Source organism: Acanthisitta chloris, unplaced genomic scaffold (genome assembly GCF_000695815.1).
Source record: "Acanthisitta chloris isolate BGI_N310 unplaced genomic scaffold, ASM69581v1 scaffold4258, whole genome shotgun sequence".
Classification (NCBI taxonomy): domain Eukaryota; kingdom Metazoa; phylum Chordata; class Aves; order Passeriformes; family Acanthisittidae; genus Acanthisitta; species Acanthisitta chloris.
In genome coordinates, this window is record NW_008687435.1 from 33665 (window position 1) to 44495 (window position 10831).

Consider the following 10831-nt stretch of genomic DNA (forward strand, 5'->3'; position numbering starts at 1 on the left):
AGTATTAGCTGACGAAAGCTACTCAGCCACTTCCAGGCAGGTCACATGCTCAGGAACAGGTCAGACACGGTTAATGATGAGCCAGAGAGACAATTAAGACCTAGCCTGAATTCCTACAGAGAAAATTATTCAAGAGTCATCTCATGTTTACTTTTACTAAGCCAAACAGTGGTTCTGTTTCTAGTCAGTGAAAGCTCTTCCTCTAGTTAAAGAGAACAAAAAAAAAAAAAAAGGCACAGAAAACAGAAGTAATAGTCTCTCATATAGAAGGCCTTTTCTCTACAAGACTTATGGAAGTACTGATAGTTACAGTGGAAATATTTACATTTTTTTAACAGGTAGGAGTATTTGAGAAACATGTTCCTGCCAGATCTGTAATACATATTTTTTCATAAATAAAACCGTATTTCACATATTGACACCCTATTCCTGCTTAACAGATGCCTAGGAAAGAAGAAAGTTTCATGTTCTTTCTCCTCATCTTGCCTTGTTTTTCAGCCAGCTTTGCAAAGCTGTTTCATTACTGCAAGTAAGTCCCTGTGGACATAACTGCTGGCTCCCATACTCAGACATGAGAATGTTTGAGATCACACAGGAAGTTTTAAACTTCAAGACACAATAAAACCCAAAATGTAAACAACTTCTTGCCTCTAATATTATAAGATCAAATAAGGTTATCCCCAACTGAGAATTAGTAATCACCATACAAACTGTAACACCACAGTACTGCTGCAGAAAAAAAGGTGGGGAAAAAAGCCAAACCAAACAAATCATTCAGTAAAATCCTAATTTTTGAAAGGCAATGAACCACCTAAGAGGAGTGAGCAAGCAGGTCACTCATCTTCTCTGACTGGGCTGAGAAGTATTCAAACACAACATTCATCCCTAGCATGAGTCAAGGGAAACTAAGGATGGTCTTACTTTGCAATACTTAGTGGTAACTCCAGCTGCAAGAGAGACTCTTTGCCAGGTTGCCTAGAATCAGCTCTCTTCCGTTCTCAAGCTCCATTCTACTTAACATTTGGAAAACCACACTTTAAAACCCCAAGTGGCCATGACTAAGCTTGCTGCAGCTTTACAGCTGGAGAGTGAGGTGAATCAACACATAATCTGCAGAGTTCTAAAAAGTGAAGCACAGCATGGAAGCATAAAATTGGGGGCAAAATACATTTAATGAGTGCTACTACCCCACTGCAGACTGTAACTTCACTTCCTATTGGATCACACAAGATTGCATTAAAGCCGTGCAGCAGATGTTTCCTTCAGTGCCGCACTCCCAAGCCAGACCCCTCACGTTGCCCACTTTCATAAGGCTACAGTCTAATGCTTCCACAGCAAATGTGGCACTCATTGGGTGTGCATCCAAGAAACACCAGCAGCAACAGAAGCAGCAAATACCAAGGCACTGTACTGCAAAGGACAAGAACCAGACAAGCAGGCAGGGCAAGTACAATGAAACCTGACGTACAAAACAGCAAGGCTTGGGATCTCACAGGAAGAAGGAGCAGAACACTGTTCAAACCAGCAGCTTCAGCTGCTCCTGAATGTTAACTGTCCCCACCATGTCACCATCATTTTCTTAAAAAGGAACAGATAGGGGTTTAGTAACTGAGGTTCACAGGGCTAAAACTAACAAGTGGGATTTAAAGGCATTGATTTTCAGTCGTTTCCATTATTCTGAGCCCAAGCAGAATAAACAGAATCAGCAGTGTTCCCCTGTGCACACCAAATGCAAAGTCTGCCCCACACAAGTTTTAGGCTCAGCTATAGCTTCATAAGGCAAATAAGCAGCAACTACACAGCACAGTCACCCTGCAGAAACGCTTCATCAAAAAGCCCTCATATGTGCTCCCGCCGGTTGGGGAACTATGAAGAAATCTCCCACTTGTTTCCAGTTCAACGAGTCAACAAACAGCACATCCAGTTATAGATCAAGTTGTGTGGAATCTAATATATTACACTTCAGAGTCATTTCAGAGCAGGTGATTGGAACAAAAGAATTATTTGTTAAAATTACTCCAGTTCAAACTGCTTTTGCCTGGGGACTACAGACTTCCTCAATTTATTCAAATCCAATTCATTGTGTTTTCCTTCTGCACTTCAACTGAGAGTACTTGACTAAAGATGAACAGATGCTACAGAAAACATTCCTGGATCAATCTTTTATAAAAACTGTTACACATGGCAACCTAGGGGTTGCACTGGCCTAAAGGCCAGTGACGAGTGTTCTCCCTCAGGACTCTGCCTTGGGACTGGTGCTTTTCAGTATCTTTATCAATGACTCAGTGCACTCTCAGCAGGTTTGCAGATGAGACAAAGCTGAGCAGGGCAGCTGACATACCAGAGGGAAGGGATGCCATCCAGGGATACCTGGATAAGCTTGAGAAGTGGGCCCACAAGAACATCATAAAGTTCAACAAGTCCAAGTGCAAGGTGCTGCACCTGGGTCCAGGCAATCCCAGACATGAGCACAAACATGAGAACTCACTGAGAGCAGCCCTGCCAAGATGGACTTTGAGGTTCTGGTGGATGAAAAGCTGGACATGAGCCAACAGTGCGCACTTGCAGCCCAGAAGGCCAACTGTATCCTGGGTAGCATCAAAAGAAATGTGGCCAGCAGGTCGAGGGAGGTGATTCTCCCCCTCTACTCTGCCCCTGTAAGACCCCACCTGGAGTACCTCTCCAGGTTCCCAAGTCTGTTGAAAAATCATTGAGAAGCCTTACAATGACATCAGCCAATTCCTTAAGCATTCTTGGATGAATCCCATCAGGCCCCATAGATTTGTATAGATCCAGCTGGAGCAGCATCAGAGTCAACTGGGAGTATAATCTTCTCGCACTTATTGTCCTCCAGCTCACGGCACTGGAATCCCCTTGGCCTATCAGCAGTGTTGAAGACAGAGGAGAAGGCGGCATTAAACAACTTTGCCTCGTCTGCAGGATGAGGATGGTCACCTCATAAACAGGGATGTAATGGGTCAATGTCATTTCTACACTGCCTTTTGCTATTAATGCACTTAAAGAAATTCTTTTTATTGTCTCTCACAGTATTTCCCAGCTTCAGCTCCAATTGAGCTTTGGCCACAGGACTTTTCTCCCTGCAGTGGTGAGCTGCATCTCTGTATTCCTCCCATGTCACCTGAGCCTGCTTCCACTGAGCACACACCATCCTTTTATGCCTCACCTCCACAAGAAGATTCCTAGTCAGCCAAACTGGCCTTCTGCTTCATCTGCTGGACTTCCAGCATTTAGGAATTGCCTATTCCTGTGCCCTTAGGAGGTCTGATGGACCACAGAACCTACAAAATTGTTTTCCCAGGGGATCTTACCCACCAGATCCCTGAGTAGCCCAAAGTCTGCTCTCCTCATGTCCAGGGCTGAACTTGTAGTTTTGCTGTCACTTTCCCTCCTGTGAATAGGGATGCTAAACTCAATTGCTTCCAGTAGCGCCTGTTCTTCTAATGTTGGCGTAGAGCACTATAAATACACATTGTTTAAGTGCACAATAACTGATCAATTATTACAGCTCAGCCAAGGGGAAGTCATTAAATCAAGTTACAATCACTTTATATTCATATCCTAAAATGTCCCTGGTAAGTCCCTGAAACCTCAAAGTTTGAATGTTTCTCTAAAGAATACCAGTAGCTTACTAAGTTATGAAAATGAACCATAGTTTGGCAGTAAACTGTAGCTGCACAAACACCATAAATCCAACCCACCTACATGAAGGAAGGTTGTTTTTAGAAGGTCAGGTCATTACTACAGGAAGCTAACTCAGGAGCTAACATGGAAGCAAAACACAGACCTGGTCAACACAAGCAAGTATAGCTGATACTCTGGGGGTCACCCACAATAAACCACTGACCTGAGTTTATTCTGAGCCCTAACAGGAGAACAGTCTCCTGCTCAGCAGTTTTATAGGAGGTTTGATAGAGGGCTCTCTGCATAATCAAACTGTTCTGCAATCTCCTCTTCTCTTGTCCACAAGCAGGAAGATCCAATAGAACTGATCTGGAATAGATACTTTAGGTGCTTTAGAGAGGCTCTGAAATGTAACTCTCTAGAGACAGGAAGGTCCACAAGGACCCCTGCTCCTCTGCTGCAAATGCAGGTTGTTCATGTCTAAGTGAGTCCATTCATACCTGCTCCATCAGCAAAAGCAACAGTGAAAATTGTGGAGTCTTCACTGGACACCTTGCTCTTTGGAAATGGTGCCATGGTTTTACAATTGTTATTTAAACCACTTCCAAACTACAACAGCTTCATTTATAAAGCTCTTAGTTCCCCACCTCGCCTAGACTAGTTAACTAAAGTAGTAGTGTAGGACAAGGGAAAATTCTGCCTTTTCTGCACTTATTAACACAAATAGCATGCTGGGGTGTACATGGAAGACCCATTTTTCACTCTGTTCTGCTGCTAGTAAAAATAAATCCCTGTCTCTCTTGTGCGATGCCATCCACATAAGACACTGTTTCCTATGTTATTTTCCATAGAAACAAAATATTTTTTAACAAACAAGGCAAAACATAGAAAAATATTAATAAACTCTCCAGATTAACAAACAAGTCTGTGAGGCATACTACCTTAAATATATATGCTATTTTACATAGGACAAAGCCTTTAGGAACTGCATGCAAATAATTCATGCTTGAAGCTTTCAGAAATAGCTTATTTCTAAAATAACTGTGGGATTCATACCTTCACCTCACTGCAGAAAGACAGGGATTTAGCAAGATCCAAAATAGCCAAATTACTCCTCAATTCCTCAGCCTTGGCAAAGTCCACAAAATGAAACGTGGAGGAACATAATGGGTGTCTAAAATCCCTAAATAACCACCCTTTTCCAGGTTTTACAGAAACTTCAGTCTAAATCCAAGAAATCTTCCGGACAACAGCAACAATAATAAAAAACCATTGTTTCTGTTAGCATGTTTCCCCGAAGTTAAATCTGGTTACCTGCAGCTAATTGGAAGTTTCTGACAATACCATTGTTAAAAGTCTCAACAAGCTCTACTTTATGCCTGTTTGCTTTAAAACCACACCTGTACAAAACCACACTTTCAATATAGACAAAACAGATTCTGTTTTCCAACAGGCTCTGATTTCAACACCTCAGTGATTTAACTTACTTTTCATGTGCACAGCTGTGTTCTTCTTTGGCTAAGAATAATCATGCAGACCTGTTGTTACAAACACAGCAGCAGACATAGTTTTTCATTAATGTTACAGCCTGTTTTAGCTGAATGTTTTAGTTATCTACTAGGCTTATACCACAACAAAAGGCACCTTGCAAAACGCTTGGTATTTTTCAGGGTTTAATCTATGTTTATGTTTTTATACAGTTATATGAAGTGAAAAGGGAGGTCATATGATTGATCTAATTCAACTCCTGTTTTAACAACACTTCGTGAAAATACTGACTTGTACAAAACTTGAGATGCAACAGAAATTGAACAAAACTGTTGTCACAGGACAGGTATCACATGACAGAGGGATCTCTGCTGGCTGAAGTTGACCTTCTAGGAATGTGCACTGTATGAACTGATGTTTGTGCTATCTTAATAAACAGCAAAGAAAGCCAACAGAAAGCAAAGGTCCTTATGAGAAAGAATCTCTCAGACAGACTCCATACATAGATTGTGGCCACTGAATTTTATTTTTATTATCTTGCAGTATGCAAAACATACGTTTCTCCAGCTGGGCTGATATTCAGTGTGCATGAACAAGTCAAATACTCTATCACTGACCTTGCCAATACCAAACAAGGGTAGATTATGCCATTCCTATACCACTGCACAAAATTTTGACACAACCTTTATAAACTGGAGGAGTTGGGAGGTGAAGGAAAGGGTAGGGTAGGGAAGGAATACGAATGCCTCACTTCAGTTAACATAGGTTCCCTAACCGATTCCTGTTTGCAAACCAGAAATCTTTTAAAACTCAAAGACTGGGTGTATTTTATCAATGCCAGGCTTTGTTCTGTGTTCCCAAGCAAAAGGCAGGATTCTAAACTGCTTCTAAACCAACAGCTTCCAAAGTCCAGCTTAAGATGCCAGTGGAGACTTGGGAGTTAGATATCTAGCCGGCACCGTTCTTGCTTTTCTTCAGGGACTGTGCTGAGTGACATATTTGGTAGCTACAAAGAAAACATTAGCAGTGAAGCAAAACAAAGGCATACTAGTGTGCTTCCTCAACGACCCACGCATGGGAGAGAGACTTAAGAAGCATGTGGGGGGAGGAAAAAGCATGGCTGGTTACTTCTTGCTCAGTTCCTGCCAGAGACACAACCCACATCTTTCCAACTGAGCAGAAGAGGTACCTATTCCCCTAACCATATCCTTCCTACATTTGTAACTGTGGAGTTGTCCCTGTAGAAGAATGCAACTCCCATTTTTCACCCTCTTAGGAACATCTTTTTAAATAAAATGCTTTCCCTCTTCCTGCCACACACAGATTCTCTAAAATGTAGAAAATGGTTAGATCTCAAAGCACTGCTCCCCCCCATCTTCAGTTGTAAGAAGTCTGAAAGTAATGTATTTTAAAGCCTTTAAATTAGGCTTTTTGTTTGTTTTCCTTAATCTACTTTCATCTTTCCACTTGTTTAAAGATTAGATATATACAATTGTATGCCCTTCAAGAAGAGGAGGAGGTCAAAAAAAAAAAAAAAAAAGGAAAGACAAAAACCCCAGTCATTTATGGACTCAATGGTCTCGTACTCCTAGGCATATCCCAGTATGGTGAATGAACATGCCTGGTAAAATTCCCAATCATTTATGGACTCAATGGTCTCGTACTCCTAGGCATATCCCAGTATGGTGAATGAACATGCCTGGTAAAATTACAGATTTGTAAGCAGGCAGGAGTTGCTTTGTCACAAATAAATATTTTTTGCTAGCTCATCTTGTATCTGTGCATCGCATTCGTTCCTTGTCTATCCAGTTGCTGTATACGAGTGACCAACAGGAAAAATTTCAGGGAAATACCAAAGGAAGGCAATCTCAAGTTAATAGCAACTGCCATTAAGCTGCCACATAAGTGAGAGTGCAGCCTATGAAATCCACTTCTGGAACCACTGCTCCTTCAGTAAACACTGACTAAACCACCTTGATAATAGGTTCTCCATCTGCAAAGCCCAGACACGTTGGAGTTTCACACCTCACATATATTCTTCCATATATTCTCTTCTCCATATTCCTGTTCTTCATATTCAGAAAGTTAGGGAGAAACCTCAACCACCTTTTAACACACTGGACTTTTGAAATATGAAACGTAGGACACCTAGATTTTATAATCAGATACAAGATAGGCCTGAAATGAAAATTACAGTTACTTTGGACTAGATTCCAGACAGACTTTCAAACTTTAAATCATAAGTTGCGTTCTAGTAAGACAGAAATTTAACAGCTGCCTGAGCCTAAGAGATGCCAAAGCTCATTATACACTTCTATAGTTTTGTTATTTAAATCTAAAGTTTCCCTAGCTGTTTGCAGATCTGCTTCTCATCACTGTTAACACAGACTCAAAACCAAACCAGCGAGACATGGCTTGCAGGCATCACTGACCTCACCAAGGTTCAGCACACAACACTGCAGCTCATTCGAGCACATGTGATTCAGGCTCCCCAGGTTTTACAGCACTGCTCAGTCACATGGACTCTCTGAAAACACTAGGAGTGGGTCTGAGAGCCTAATTTTCCCTCTCCTGCCTGAGGCCCAACACTCTACACAGGATGTCAAGGGCAGTCTTAAATTTTGCAATTCAGCTTCTCAGTGAAAGTTTTAACAAAAGCAATGGGAGAAATACTCCAGACTAGTTCCGTAAATCTCAGACCTGAGATGTCAATGATAAAATCTGAGTTGCAGGCTGAGGATCCATAGACTGCATTCCCTAGATGTTGCTAAGTGATGTTATAATCCCTTATATCTGCAGAAATGCTGGAAACGCAAAACAGAGCACAGATCCTTCATTAAAGAACAGCTGAAAGAACCTTCTATTTACAGAATGCTCTGGGTTTGGGGATCCCAGACATACACAGGTGTAAGAGAGCTCTGAGTACAGACAGCAGCATATGCTGTTTCCCATTAGCTAGCTCAATTTCAATCTTCAAGGTCCTAAAAAGGACTCACCCACACTCCTCCAAAGAAACAGACCACTACAGATAGCATTTATTTTAGTAGTTTGCCAGTGGTTTATGCAAGACAGAAGTAATTTGCAACTCTCAACACATCTTCAACATAGTAATCAACTGCATGATTGGATCAACAGATAATAAAACATGTAATTTAAAGTTAAAAGGGTGCTAAGCTAACTCAGCTGTTACCCAATAGAAATATAGGTCATCCCATTAACACAGAACAACCGAAACCAAAAAGAATACTATCTTGCAACTGATACAATTAGTGAAGTAGTGTGTTAAACCAGCATAGAGATGAGCTTTGCTTGTCAGTCAGTAACAGTGAGCTACACAGATTAAGAAAGAAGGGAGGCAAGTATCACAAGTATTAATACAACAGCAGTGTGATGCTGATGCATTGTGAACTGTCACACACTTAATATATGTATTTTACCTTGAAATAGATCAAATTTATGACTTGGAGGGGGAGTATGTAATAATTCAACCTTGACAAAATGCTACTGTAAAGATTTTTATTCTTGCCCATGCTACTTCCTATAAAACTGGTGTATTGTGAAATCTCAGCACCATGGTGTTAGCTAATATAGGAAGTTCTTCTGTATTTCTCCAACAAGTTAAAGGGATATCTTCTAGTTGGAAGAACCAGTTTCCCTCCAACTAACCTGTATCTCATTATCTCTGTAGTAGTGTCCCCAGTTTCCTTGCATGTTAGCAGAAGTGTGAATTAGTTTTGAGGGACCTCCTGAAATGGTTTGGTGATCTGAAAAAAACTTTTTTCCTCTATTAATCTCTCTTTGAAAACCAGAATATCTACACATCTACAGGTTATTCAAGAAGAATTCAAATCTGTTGGCACCTCTCACAAATGCTAAGCATTTATGAGCAGAAGTGTAAAACTACTCAACTGCTTAAATGGAAACCCACAGATTTAAGGTCAAGATTCCTGTTTCTCTCCTCCTTCCTCCCTAACAAAGATCAGAAATTGCAGTCTAAGAGACTGTTCAGCTGTTCAGCAGCTGGCTAGCATTACAGGTCCCTAAGCTTGCACGTTTCTTCCCATTTGACCCGGAAGATCCTGCAGTTCATACTTCCAATAGAAAGCTGGACAGGTACTACACATGGGAGCAAAAGAGCTAGAAAAGTGTACATAAGCCTTTACAGAGCTCAGTCAGGGAAACATGTTCAGGATGTCGATAGGATCCAGGTCCTCATAATATCTGACAGTGGACTGCGAGAGTAACTGAGTGGTTACAGTTCAGTCAGCTCTACAGAAGAGCAAGGGATAGAATTCAGCTGTGCTCCTACCACAACTAGAAAAGTGCTTGGCTGGAGCTTTTCAAGGCAAAGCTCTTCTTTCCGAAAACATGCAGCAATGGGGCTAAGAGACATTTGAACCTGAGTCTTGGAATGGCAAGAAGCACCTGTCCACTGCTCAGACTTTAGCAGCCCAAATTTCAAAATGCAAAAGACAGCAGGATTTCAGGTAACCCTTCTGGCATGTCTCCTGCTATCTAAGCCTGAGCAGCTTGCTTTGAGTACACCTGTTTGTCACACAGGAAGGAGAGACACAGCAGAAGGAAGAGAAGAAATGCAAGAGGAAGGATGAGATTACGGAATCACTGAGCTCAGCACAAAATGGTTAATTATGTTCAGCAACTGTCTTCACAATGCTCCAGTTTCAACCACTGATTTGACTTTATGTTTTCACACGACAAACAAAGCTTCATTTTTACATCTTGGAGCCTCAGTGTCTGTCACAGGCTGGCAGTTGCCTCTGGAAGTATGTAAGTATTGAAAGGGGGCATGGCAAGAAGAAGAAGCCAGGCTCTTCACAGTGGTGCAAACCAATAAAATGAGGTAATGGGCAGAAACTGATGCACAGCAAGTTCCACGTGAATCCAAGGAAGAACTTCTTTACTGTGTGAGTCACTGAGCACTGGAACAGATTGCCCAGAGAGGTCATGGATTCTCCCTCACTGGAGGTATGCAAGAACCATCTGGATGCAATCCTGAGCCATGTGCTCTAGGATGGCCCCACTTGGGTAATCTCTTCCAACCTGACCCGTTCTGTGATTCAATGCAGACCAAGTTAGGAGTCATAAGACTAAATGAGCAGATTTTAGGAAATAAAGCGTAAGGACTTTTACAGAACCAACTTGTTTATTTTAGGTTGGGGAAATGCAACCCTGATGTACAGTAACTTTTCAATAAAGCAAAATTGCAATCCTTGTTCCCGTCTGTTGAGATCTTAAGAAATTCTTTCTGGAAGAAGATGCAAAACGTAGTTGAAAAACCAGGCAAAACCCCAATCTATATCACTAACCTGTGCTACAAATACCAACTCCTAGAACCTGACTTGAAAAACAGAAGTCAAATAAAAACTGACATATGTAACTGATCAGAATTAATTTGAAGTTTAAATATTAAAACACTCTTTGCTGCATGCACCCTGCATCCTGCACAACATTAAAAACGCATACCAACGCGAGCCACATGCTGCTCATGGCTACCTCCCTTCTGATTAACAGTATATAGAATCAGACAATCATAGAATTTAAGGGCTGGAATGGACCTTACAGATCATCTAGTCCCAACCCTCCCTGAAATGGGCAGGGACACCTCCTCACTAGACCAAGTTGCTCAAGGCCTCATCCAGCCTGGTCTTGAACACCACCAGGGTCGGGGCAGCCACCACAT

The 10831-nt window shown here is 41.5% G+C and overlaps 1 protein-coding gene across 1 annotated transcript in view; it reads right to left on the reverse strand.

Annotated features, from left to right (window-relative positions):
• STX7 (syntaxin 7) overlaps positions 1 to 10831 on the reverse strand; it is a 25753-nt gene that overhangs the window by 14198 nt on the left and 724 nt on the right. The gene's annotated exons all lie outside the window — the stretch shown is intronic.